The 13666-nt window shown below is 40.1% G+C and overlaps 1 protein-coding gene across 4 annotated transcripts in view; it reads left to right on the top strand.

Moving 5' to 3' along the window:
* Positions 1-6315: 6315 nt before the first annotated feature.
* SEMA3D (semaphorin 3D) overlaps positions 6316-13666 on the top strand; it is a 195419-nt gene continuing 188068 nt past the window's right edge. The window contains exon 1 of one of the 4 annotated variants that reach the window (XM_084787581.1): positions 6316-6334. The gene's annotated coding sequence lies outside the window, so the exon portion shown is untranslated. Of the gene's footprint in view, positions 6335-9608; positions 10115-10325; positions 10684-13666 lie in introns of those variants that run through there. The other 3 variants (XM_084787578.1, XM_084787577.1, XM_084787580.1) reach the window with 3 other exon arrangements.

Below are 13666 nucleotides of genomic sequence, written 5' to 3' on the forward strand. Positions count from 1 at the left end.
TAGTTTGGAAGAAGTTAAACAGAAAAAGTCAGTTAAATTATAGTCTACTTTGGTCTGGCAAGAATCTATTCCCTGCCAGTGCCAAATTATGAATTCATTTTTCTAGAAGCCTAAATGTTTTAAAGTGTTCCTTATTACTAGTTATAAAATGTATTTACTTTTAAAATGCCCCTGTTTTCAATCTAGACTGCACAGGACATGTAATTCTGAACTATCTCTTTTACCTAGCTGAATGCCCCTGTCATTTTGTGGATCAGTACTTTTGGCCACATCCCTATTATCCTAGAATATTTTAATAAAGATCATTTTTTGACTGAGTTCTCCTGCTGTTGTTGCATGGTTACATCTCCCCGATGGAGGGGACTTGATATAACTTCTGTGCATGAATATTTTATTATTTTTTTCTCCAGTGCCATTCTCCTTTTCAGGTTGTAAAGTCCTATTTTTTTTTGTCTGGCATCTACAAATTGCATATACTTTTTCATATCCATTTACTGGGATATACATATAGCGATGCTTATTTCAGAAAGAATTGGGAACTCCTGTATTCCTCATAACACAAAGCTGTAGTCCTGTTTCAGGAATATACATAATTTGGGTGCTCTGTTCATAAAATAGTCTCACCTCCTAACACTTTCCACCTACTCCCAACTTTTGTAGGTGCATGTATATTGCACATTTGGCACAATCTTGGTCCAAACTCATAATAATTGCATTTGACTTATATACTTACCCAAAATTTCTCTTTTGCACAACATCAGTTATGAACCATTTTTTTTCTGCTGAGTAGCAGTAGACCTTCATGTATAGATTTATTCTTTCTTCAGCATAAATGTCAAAATTTCAATAGTAGTAAATTCTAATAATTCCTCCAATTAGTGCCTAAAAAGATATAGAACATAAATGTTGCACAAATACATTTCTGTTTCCAAATTAAATGAGCATAGAAATATGGCGTGATTGTGGCTAGTACCAAATTCACACTTCTCTCTCTCTCTCTCTCTCTCTCTCTCTCTCTCTCTCTCTCTCTCTCTCTCTCTCTGTGTGTGTGTGTGTGTGTGTGTGTGTGTGTGTGTTACATACTTTTCCTTCTTTGCATTATACTCTATACTCCTCAAATAAGGCAAGAACCATTGTTCTACATTTCTGAGGGGAACAATGTAATAAAATGGTTCACATGTTTATGTAGAATTATCTACATTTCATCCTACTTCCCCTAATTCTGTCCTGCCTCATTTTACCACAAATGACTTGTGCTCTTCTCAATAAAAATAGCTTTTCAACTTGGTGGAATCTCTCTCTTTTCTATCTTGCAAATGTTCTCATCCATCACTCCAGAATTATATTCTTTTTGTGGAGTATAATCCTACTTGTATTACTGACTTCTTGGGAAAAACAAAAAACAATATGGTCTTGCTTTCTGTAGTTGGCAAAGATCTCCATTAAACTCTCTCTACATTAATTCTAATAACCCACATAGAAAAAGAATAAATGCACCTGAAATCATCTTTTACTCATAACTACAAAAGACAGAAAATGCAACTTGTAAGACAGACCTAGAGTATACACCGAGGCTAAGAATGCAATGGACATCGAATAGAAAGACAGAAGAGGTAAAGACTGGTGATACAATAGTAATATGTGCTCCAAGAAATCCATGCTAAAATATGATTCCTATGTAATGATAAAAGAAGTTATGAGAGTTTAAAGAGGTGATTAACCCATGGAGGTAGTACTTTCATGAGAGGATTAGTGATGATTTTGCTGGCAATGTTAATTCTCAAATTGAAAGTATAATATTTGTATTGATTTCCTACAAATCCCATAGATGCATGCAGCACATTTTGATAGCACTCAACCCCCACTACTCTCTTACTTCTTTCAATATCCACCCACATCCCCTGATGAAATCCAATTTATGATGCTCATATACCCATGAGAGTGGGGCCATTATCAGAATGATCAGGGACCTCATGCTCCAAGAAAACTTGATTTCCCAAATAAGCCATCATTTGCCAATACATCGTCAGCTAGGGCTGGGGACTCATGAGCCTTACCCCTCTTCATGCTGAAATGTTTACTGGCTTGATCGTGTGCAGGCCCTGTGTGGGCAATGGCAGCAGGTATGAGTTCATAATTTCAGAGGGCTTGTCATGTCCAGAAGATACCGTTTTAGTCTGTTTCTTGCAGCTCTCTAGCTTTTACATTCTTTCTGTTCTCTTGTCTGAGACAGTTCCTGAAGCTTCGAGAGGGGTATGTGATATAGGTGTCCCATTTAGGCTCTAAAACTCTACAGACATTTATTCTTTTTCTCGGTATGTGTTCTTGCCTTAACTGCTGTACACTGTCTTCCTTCTCAAATGACTGGATTAGCTGTGAGGACTGGTTGTGTAAAAGAGGCACCTCTCACATTTCTCTCTTCTCCATGCATTTGCTTCCTTTTCCTTGTTTTTATGTGATGGGGCACATGATGCTCTTACAAGATCATTTCCATTCAAACAATGTCAAGTTTTTTTTTAATGTCAAGGACAAAAGAAAAGAAAACCAGAGGCATGAGGAAAAAATTATTGTGCTGTAACATTATACATTCAGATAGCACACATGGATCACTGAGGTTTGTCAAATACATCATTCATATTAAATGTAATGGGTTTAAGTCATCTATTAAAAGATACACAATTTTAAACTGGCTCAGAGGAGAGTTCCATTTTGTGGTGAATGCATGAAACAAACCTAAAACAATGTGATCTCGATAGATTAAAATTAAAGGGACAAATAAATATATACCAGGAAAACATAATAAAGTATAGGTTAAAATCCAGTTAACATAAATGTAAAGTAGGTCAAAGGGCACAAAAGGCATAATTTATAATGCTAGCCATTCTAACATATAATAAAGATATGAAACTCTATATGAGCAAGCTGAGCAATTAATTCAAATAGGAAGGCCATGTATCAAATACCAAAGAAAAAGAAAAAACACTAGGAGGGGGAAGGTTGAGTACTATACTATCAGTGAACTACAAATTACGTAGACTAATATATAATGCATTATATATAATGTAATCTATCTATCTATCTACATATATAGTTAAAGTATTTGTGACATAATGCTTTTATGGTAAGATAACAATGCAAAAGCCTTCATTGCAAGTTCACAAATGTCATGGAAACCAAACCTATATTTAATTGGTAAAGTATCCCAAATTTATTTGAAATAGTATTCCCAGCAATTTTTATGTAACTATGATACATTTTTTTCAAAAGCTAGATACATTTTTTAAAAAAAATCACCATCAAACACACTCATACACACACATCTGACATTGTATTCATCTGGACTTGCACAAAGCTATGATACATTTTAAAGATAATACAATTTAAAATAGAAGATGGTGAGAGAGAGAGAGAGAGAGAGAGAGAGAGAGAGAGAGAGAGAGAGAGAGAGAGAGAGCTCTTTCTCAAAGGTTTACTTTTTTTAAATTAACAGGGATGGATGGAGGTTAAGTAGTTACGTTTTTACACTCACTACTTATTTGGGAGGTGACAGGTGTGTGAAGGTCTAAAGACAACTTGCAAGGATCTGTACTCTCCTTCCATCCAAGAGTTCCAGAACAATCTGTCTTACCCTCTCTTGGGATTTAAAATTTGTACATCTCTTTTAGAATATATAGGAGAAAGATAAATTAGTGTTAAAATTACAAAGCAGTGATGAAATGGTAGTTTAAGCAGTATATATCAGACACTGATGGCTAAGGCTAGTGTTGCCAGATGAACACTCACAGCAGTATAATCTTCTTAATTTTTGTTGTTTTACTTTATTTATTTGATGGGGGCTATGCACATGTGGTGGTCAGAGCACAGCTTCTTGGAATTGATTTACCTCTCCTCCAAATGGGTCCAAGGAGTTGAATACCAATCTTGAGGCTTGATGGCAAACAATTTAATGTGACATCTCATGAGCCCTGAACTATATCTTGTGTAACATGATTTTGCCCACCTCTTTTACTTCTTTTAACAACTGTCTTCTCCTAAGAAATTAGAGGTAAGTTTTCCACTATATTCATTATGATAGCCCTTTAATGTAGATGTTCCTCTGACAAGATCAAAAATAAGTTTTGGGAAGCAACACTTTAGCTAAAAAAATAAATGTTTTTAATAAAGTGTCAATTAAAAAGACTATATTATATGTAAATAGTATTATAAATATTCATTATCATTATTAATTAAATAAAAGTGTCTATCTCATTAACATTCTTTGCAAATGGTAATTCTATTGGCTGAATTGTTTACTAAAACTAAGTAGAAGAAATCTCCACTGGACCACTATTACACAAAGCAGAACCAGCTAAGTGGTGTGGTTTTAACTTACTTTAGTTGCCTGAATAATGACATAATAATGATGTTAATAATAACAGTTACTATTGTACATTGAACTAGGCATTTAGCAATCTGGCCTGGTCTGTACCTCTTATATTCACTGATTTACTAGATTACTCAGTCACTGTCTGTGTGCAGCCTATTCTTTCAAACAGCTGAGGCATCTGCGCTATGGTTCCCCTAAGCCCTGACCACATCAGGATGCAATGAAATCTTTAAAGGGTACAGAATTGTGTAAAGCCTTCTGTTGCTTGGGGCCATGTCCTTAAGGGGATTTGAGGACTGTGGCATCTTCCTGAGTCCTCTTTTTCAATTCCTGGCCATAAAGTGATAGGGATTAGAAAATGAAATTGCAAGGTTTCTGAAAAAAAAAAAAAACAGCGATAATGTGATGGCATATTAAGCACACAGGGCTAAAGTTAAGTAATGATAGAAAGTAAAACTAAATAAGCTCCTGAGGTGGTTTCATCGCACATTCCTACAGCACATGACGCTATGCACAGGCACCGGAGGAGCAGGGGCAATTAATCACAGGATGCAGCCTCCCAACCTAGGAGACAAAGTATTCCCCTTATCTCAGGTATTTTCTTAAAGTGAAAGGAAACTCACTAACACAAGCACCACTTTTCCATTACACTGAGTCTTTTTCTTAAAAACAAAACAAGACAAAAAATAGGATTAGTAACTTCTTGTGTGATACTGTAGAACTGATTATATTTTAGAATCAGACAACATAACGTACTTGTTAGATGCATATTTTAGAGTAAACTAATGGCAGGGGGAAAGGAAAGCAAACAGAGAATGAAAATCACAATTCTCATATATGTATCCTATTTTAATGGAAAAATAACCATGGTTTTAGGGTCAAGGAAATAGTAGAGGCACAAACACAGTAGTGAGGAAATCGTGAATTTTCTCCTATTTGTGGAAATTGATAGTTCAAGTCTGTCCAACACAAACTTCACCATATAAAGAGAAATTCTATCTAACACACTTATGTGGAAGGCATTTTGATCATATCTGGACAGATCTGTGGGTTATTTTGGAAAATCATGCCGTGTTTTCATGGATACTGATTTCTTTGTGGTTGAGCAGCTGCTTACGACCTTAAACAAAGCAGAAGCCGTGGAATGCCTGCCTGCTGTCTCCACTGACCTGCGCTTGCCAGTAACGCACAGAGGAATAGTTTCAGTCCACTTGGGACATAGGTATGTTTGGGTTTGGGGAAATAACAGAGCTTTGTGGATTAGGTTTGAATCAGAACAAATAAGCCACAAGAGGGCATATTTTTCTTCATTTTATCACCCTTGTACAAATAAGGATTTCTTCAGTTAGGTATCAGATGAAGCCATCTCTACCACTCTCCTAAAAGAATACACTGTACCTCATGCAGACTTTCAGGGTGAAAGGATGCTAAAATGGAAAAAAGCAAACTTAAATGTATTTCTTTGCAAGTGATCGAGAAATTATTTTTCTTTAAACTCTGTCTTTGCGGATTGTTTATTGATATAAGTATATCATTACAAATAAAAACAAAGAATCATTTTTCTAACTTCAAAATTTCTCCTTCTTCAATATCCATGTGGACTCTATGTCAAGTATGGAAAACCTTTCCAACTTGTAGTAAATTTCAAAGTCAAGGAGGTTTTTCTTTTCTGAGGTCTCAGGATTTGTGCCAAAGGGGTTGGGCTGTGTTTTTATTTTTATTTTGAAACACATTCCTGCTGAATTTAATTATTCACCACACCCCAACGCAGCTAAGTAAATATAACCCTAAGATTCTAGCCTGGGAAGTCTTGAAAAACAGTGGATTAAAAAAAAAAAAGACTCTATGACATAGTGAAACATTCTAGACAGGGTATTAGGGCAGGAACCTGAAAGAGCTGGGTGGTCATTCCATCTCTCTTGGCCCTGGTCTCCTTATCAGAAGATTTCTCATTAGGCGATCTGTAAGGTTAGTCTTAACTGTAAATGTGTGCTATTATTCATGTTATAGAAAAGTTCAGAGTGAAGACTTAAAGTGAAGTTCAGATAGCTTTGCTTTCCAATTAACTAACTATAAAGTATCTACTGTCCTTATCCGATAATAAGAAACAGGTGTGTGTATGTGTGTGTGTAAAATTAATACTTAAAAGAAAAAAGTTAGGTATGATAATTTCAATCACTGGCTAAATGCATGTAATAATTTGATGATTTGAAAATCTAAAGAACTCATGAAGAGTGAATTTTAATGATCAAATGAAATACTGTGTAGGGGTGGGGTGGGGGGTAATTGATGCTTACAAAGAGAAATGCCTTACAGAAGATAAAGTATGTGACCCACATTTAACTCATGCTATCACTTGTTCTAATTAAACATGAATTATCATATGCCTCAGTTTCAGGCTTATCTTTCTGTATTTACATGTTAATATGTGAAAGAACATTCATAACATGACATTTTTTGGTAATTCTTATGTGTGTTCAGGCTAGAACAAGTTTTATGCACATGAGCCGTAAATGGTGTTGTTTTACATTGCATTTTCTTTAATTGTCTCTGAGCATCAATTTTTCATCATATTTTTCATCCTCCCCCTCCTTCTTTTTTTCAAAATTATCCAAATTACATTTGGTTTGAGAATATTGTTGGAGGGAACTAGGACAGTAAATTTGCTGAAAAGAGCCACAATCTAGCAGCTTCTACTAAGAACACATCTAAATTATGAGAGTCTGTTAGGCTAGGTTCTGAAGCCAGTAATTATCTTCTATCTTGTTGTTTCTGTATGGAGCAATTCTCCATACACAATTTACTTAAATAGGTTTTTTAATACCTGAAAAATATGTGTTCTCTTTACCCTACATTTTCCCCTCAGTCTGAGGTAGACACACTAGCAGCAGTTAGAGAGTTCTAAATGATGATGTACGTTCTTTCCATTGTACCTAAGGATTGCTTGTTGAATCCTGAATAGTAATCCCTGGGCACAAGCTTAACTACACAATGTGCCTTATGTTTTAGCCAGACAATGAAGTGACTCCCCTATCGTAAGTGTCACTGCAAGAATTCAGATAGTGTATAATTCCACAGGACAGGGAGTTAATTTCTTTTGAAGACAGTAATCTCCCACTTCCTTGAGTTTTTAAAGACATTCTGCTGGGATACAGTACAGATAATACACTTTCTGGTTGGAAAAGTTCAGCGACAGAGTGTCATCATATACGTTGTTTTCATCAGCGTATCCAGGTCCACAGATCGCTGAACACCTAGCATATTTTGGATAGTCTTAGGAAGAACCCGGCATCTTATAAGCTACAGACACAGCTGAGACCATTCATTATTATCTGGGACTCTGCAGTTGATTCTGCCTGCTTCATGCGCAGAGTAATTAAAAGGAAAGAAAGCACAGAACTCACATCCCAGATGTGCTTTTCTCATGGTACACTCAGAAGGCTCTTGCAAACTCAACCTAAATTTGGAGTGAGGGTACTGCAAACTAAAACATGAGCTAACTAATTCATGCACATTGTATTAGGGTCTATCTATAGAAACAAACACACAAGCAACCAACGTGGTGTGTTGCATGCAAGCACATGCCTAACTAATTATGATATAACATGAAAAGGGTTTCTAATAATACCAAAATCGAAGTGCTTTAGGAGAACAGGAGGGAATGAGTCATGCTGTAGGGGCTCGGTGGAAAGACTGGAAATGGTAGCAATGAGGAAATTTCCTTTCGTGTAAGGATGTTGAGCTCCATGGTTTACACAGGAAGGAAAAGGGGGAAATCAAGAGTTAACAGCAATCCTGGGTAAATGTCAAATTCTACCCAATAAACTGACAAAATATTTAGGAACTAGTGAATAATTTTTTTTTAAAGTAGAGAACGCCTTACCACAAATCCTCCATGTGAAAAAAACACAAAGCTATGCTGTGGAGTTAAAAAGAGGTTGGGCCCTTAAAAGTTGTTTGGAATTTTGATGACTAGTTAAGAATGTAAGCAAATAAAACAATACAAAACTAGAGGTTAATGCAAGATACATGCTAGAGTTATAGTCAGTTATGAAAGGAGTGTCATGGTGACAAGGAATTTTCAGAATGAATTTGGTATGGGTTGAAATAGTCTGTGAAGATTTTGATTTTCCTGTATGTAAAGAGAAAAATTATGGGGTCGGCTGGTGACAGGCAAAATCAAAGTTAGAGAGAAGGGCAGCATGGGACATACTACAGAATCTTGGTCAGAGTTGGGAAACTTAAGGCCCTCATTAGGCTGACTCTGCCATCAGCCACCTACAATATGAAGTGACTCACTTAGCTTCTGTGGTCCCCTGTTTTCTGGGCTGGTAGGGAGGCTCCTGAATTCAGAGTCTCTTTTCTCTCATGGCCTTCATTTCTTCCATCCTTTTGCCCTTGTCTTCTGACCATCCCCCCAAGTAACAGACACACCCCTGTCATTTGCTAAGGTTACTCAGGAACCTTGCCTCTCCTATATTTAAACTCAGCACACACTCAGAAATCCCTGCTTGTTTGGTTTCTGCGGGACTAATTCAAGGGAGCTTTATGTGGCAAGCAAGGCTATGGTTAGAAGTGGAGTTCTACTCGCGGTAGAATTTGCCATGGAACTGTCTACAAGACTCAGTTGTACAGTCCCTTTCCATGTCCTTGTGGCTGGCTCTACACTACTTCTTGCTTTTAAAGAAATCTGTCAAAGTAAGCTATTAATACATGATTTTCTTAGGCTCTCCCCTCCAAATTGGGGGATTTAGTTTCCACAAAGCATATGGCCAGGGTTTGTGCTCTTATTTCTTCCAAATTATTCTTGTTATGTGATCAAAGTTTTCAATAATCCAGAGAGAGAGGGGGGCACCCCTACCCCCATCTCAGGGTAGGTGAGGAAATGGTGAAGACTCTGTGATGATAGTTACACCTGGTCCTTCACGGGTGTCAGTTGCTGTAAAGAACTAATTCCAGTCGCTGAACCCCTCAGTAACTGTAGGGTGGAGATTTACAAAGAAACACCTGTACTCTTCTTCCAAGAAGATTGGAATGTTTAAGGTGGCATTTGTGGTCAACCACTGTCCCTGCCTTTTGGTTCGGCCTGAGGTCTTTAGGGTACTTCCTGAAAGAGAAGGGAATACTCGGATTCCTAAATCACCCAGACCCAGACTGAGAACGTCACAGGGTGTTTTTACCGACTGACAGAATACCCTATCCTCCTCCAAACACTCACAGATCCGGCCGGAACTACCTCAGAACCCACCCTGGACAGCGCGGCTTATACTGGGAAGGGCTGCGCGCTCTGAGGGATTGCCAGCACATCGGAAGGGGCCCGGAGCTGGGGGAGGAGATTGGAGGGAGAGGTAATCCCTGGCGTTTTGAGCATCCCTTTTTTAGAAAGACGGAGTCTCTCCCAGGACAGCTGCTGCGGTCACACCACAAACTTAAAAGCCACCCTTCTGCTTGGAGCGTGCCTTTCCTCACCAAGCTCCCTGGCAAAAGCGCTTACTGGCGGGTCGCCGTCTGCGCGGAGAGAAGGTCGGGGGACAGGAGCGCCCCCTGCCTTCCCGCCGGGCAGTAGCCGCGGCCTCCGCGCTCCGCCAGGGCCGCCGGCACTCCGTGGTTCAGCCTGGGCTCCAGCTCCTAAGAACTCACGCCAGTGCCTGGGGTCGCTGTCCTCTCGGCCTCTGCCGGCTGTCCTGTCCTCTTTACTGAACCAGAGTCGCGAGGAAAGGAAAAGCGACACAAGTTGCTATCAGGAAGGTAAGTCTGGCTTCGGGTCACCTGCTACTCCAGTGGGAGGGTGCCCTGGAAACTGAGTCTTAAGCAAGGATGTGAAGGTGACTATGGATCCCAAGTGGTAATCTCCAGCTACTGGGGTCTAGGGACCTGGGCCGAGTCTGATAAAGCTCTAGAGAGCACAGGGGAAGCGGTTGCGCCAGGGACGGGCTGGGGAGCCCACAAGCTCCGCTCAGGAGACAGTGAGACAACTGGGACGCAGTGCCACCCCGTTGCTGTGCTCCAGAATCTCGTTCCGAAGTCCCGCCAGCCAGCGCCACCCAAAGTTTGTTTCCTGCAGCACCTAGCCTAAGAACTCTGCCCTCTCCCTGGATTCCCCTTCCCGGGGTCCCCTTCCTAGCCTGGATAGCCAGGGGAACCTAGGGACATGCTCCCAGACTCCCAGTGACTACAGGTTCATCTGGACCCGCGTTAGTAGGGGAGGTTCCGCATGAATTAAGCAAAGTGCAACTGCGTCCAGCTGGTCCTTTTTCGTTTCGACTGTGATCACAGAAGATGAGAGCCGGGTGGTTGTTTAGTTGTAGGAAAGAGAGGTAAGACTGCCTTTTTTCTTGCAGAGGAATAGAGACTGGGGGGTCTGATGGAAGTGTGAATCCTTCTTGCTTGAGCAGGGGGTTGGGAGGATTTGAAGTCAGACACTGGCCTCAAAGTTCCGTAGCTGTGAAATGAAGTTATGGTAAGTGCTCAGGAGCCAATACGGCACGCAGGCGGCCCCAGAAATGACCCCTCCTGGGCATTTAACCGCGAAGGAGCTGTCCCTCCAGTGTCCTCTCTATTCTTGCTCATGTTAAGCAGACTTCCCTGGCAGCCGGGAGAGCTGTTTTCTGAACTGATACTACTTTCCTGATGACTTATGCTCAATCTCGTGGCTTTGCTTAAGTCCTGGCGCTAGGAGGAACTTGACAGGAGGAGGAGACGTCCCTGCTCTGGCAGCGCTATCTGGAATGTGGGGACTGGATTGGAGATTCATGCCTGGCAGCTGGGGCCCACTGACCTCAGGCATTAGGTATTAAGGCTGTCAGAGTCAAACTGGGAAACTTTTCACCATTTAGTGTTAAACTCTAATAAAATGCAGTATTCCTATGTGGACTCTTCTTCCTCCACCCAAATCCTTCATATCACACCCTCTCTAACTGGGAACCCCCATTTGCACCAGAAGCAGCAGCAGCAAGTACCAGGAATGAGAAAGGACCTAACTTTTCAAGTTCCCAGGAAAAAGGATTCTGTTGAATATGTGCACAAGCATTGGGGAGACGGAGAACTCAACCTGGAGAAAAAGTTTACATGTACCTAAAAGAGATGATAAGAGCCACCCCGCCGCACCCTTCCCCACTCCTGAGTAGCATAGCAGCTTTTGTATATAACCCGTGGCAACTGCTGGGGGGGGGGCGGGGCAAGGGCAATCAGAGCCTTCTCCATTTGGCATGTGGAAAGAAAAATGTGAAGGATAAGGAAGGGAGGGAGGCTTATGTCATCACCCTGTGGAAGCCTGTCACCCTCCCTATCTTTCTAAAGCCAAAAGATGAACAGGAAGGATCCAAATTGGCAGTGGTCAGGCACAGACATCAGTTGCCTCAGCCCCCTGTTGCCTTGGAGTCCTTGCCAGTGGAGTTCTCATTGGCAGGCTACTAATTGATGGACCAGGTCCGGAGACGGGAACCGACCTTGGCCCTTAAAAAGAAAGGCCAGGAAATGATGCGTGATGCGATAAGGAGAGAGCATCAGGAGGTAGCTGAGAGACGATTAAATGGTACTGGTTTGGACTGCCAAAATTTCACATGGAATTTACCAACTCATGAAATGGAAAATTGGTGGAGAAGGGAAATGACATTTATCAAACATCTATTGTGTCCATGTGCTCTTATAATGCTTTAATACTCTCAATATTGTGTAAATGTTCTCTTGATGATTAGAAAGGAGAAATTAGGATTGTTCCATTTGGCTTTTATTCCTTAATAAATAATCATAATTCTTAAAAACTATGATAGGAGAATGTAATAAATCATCAGTTTTTGCTTTAGATGCAACAATAATGAGTCAACATGGTGTTGATTTGTGTGAGCAAGTGTATGACGCAAAAAGATAGGGCTGCTGTAGGAAATAGTGTGTCTGATTGTGGGTGGATCTACTTCAAGAAACCTAAGATAGCTTCCCATGACTCTAATGAAAGGGAAAAATTTTAAGTGGTCTCTGTGAGAATCCATTTATATATTAAGAGCACTAAAGAACTTGTTTGAAAGGCTAGTGAGATTGCACAGTGGTTAACGGCACTATCTGCTCTTCCAAAGGACCAGAGTTAAATTCCCAGTACTCCCATGGCAGCTCGTAATTGCCTGTAATTCCAGTTCCAAGGTATCTGAAACCCTCATACCAAGGAACACAAATAGCCCAAGGGGCATGTCCCACGAAAGCCTTCACTTACCAGGAAACTGAGACAGAGTGAAGGACATTCTGTTTGGACTCTAGATGAGAGAAGCATGGGAGAATGGCAAAGTAGAAGGATCCAGAGGGTCCTAGAAACCTACAAGTAGAACATTATGATAGGCAGATTTGGGCACATGGGTCCCGCTCAAACTAAGGCACCAGCCAAGGACAATACAGGCGGTAAACCTTAAACCCCTACCCAGATCTAGACAATGGACAGAACACTCTCCACAGTAGAGTGGAGAGTGGGATATGACTTTCTCACATACTCTGGTGCCTCACCTTTGACCATGTCCCCTGGAGGGGGAAACCTGGTGGCACTCAGAGGAAGGACAGCAGGTTACCAAGAAGAGACTTGATACCCTATGAACATATACAGGGGGAGGTAATCCCCCTCAGGAACAGTCATAGGGGAGGGGAATAAGGGGAAATGTGAGGGAGGAAAGAATGGGAGGATACAAGGGATGGGATAACCATTGAGATGTAACAAGAATAAATTAATAAAGGAGAAAAAAAAGAATTAAAAGTTGTTTGAAGACTGATCAACTCACCAATAGACCTATAATGCTTATAATATTAAAATTCCAAGTGTATTCACATAGAATATTCTAGAAATTATGGTGGCTTTAACTGTTTTGAAAAGAAAAAATATCCTTATCCAATAGCAATTCTTATGTTCAGAGTACCTGTTTTAATGAAGGCTTCCTCTGTCCCATGATTTGGCACCATTATTTTACCTTCTTAAGGGTCTGCTGCTTGTTAGAAAAGAGTAAAAGTTTATCTCCACGCACCCTCTTGTTGAGGGTGAAGCCTAGTGAAAAATATCTGTGAATGCAAATGTCTTGAGAGTATCTGGAAACTAATAAAGAGGAGTAGAAACTCCAGGTGAAATGATAGAAAAATAACTACTATGATTTTCCTTTCCCTTGCAAAGAACTGGATTTATAAGCAAATTTTACATTTTTGTAGTGGAAAGTTGAACAAAGGTAAATGTATTATTGTTATTGTTATTATTATCATTGTTATTAGTCTTTTTTTTTTTTTTTTGGTATGGGCAGGGCTGCCTTGTGTCAGAGATATAATTATTTTTAG

The sequence above is a fragment of the Acomys minous genome, assembly GCF_964271855.1.
Source record: "Acomys minous genome assembly, chromosome: 6".
Taxonomy (NCBI): Eukaryota; Metazoa; Chordata; class Mammalia; order Rodentia; family Muridae; genus Acomys; species Acomys minous.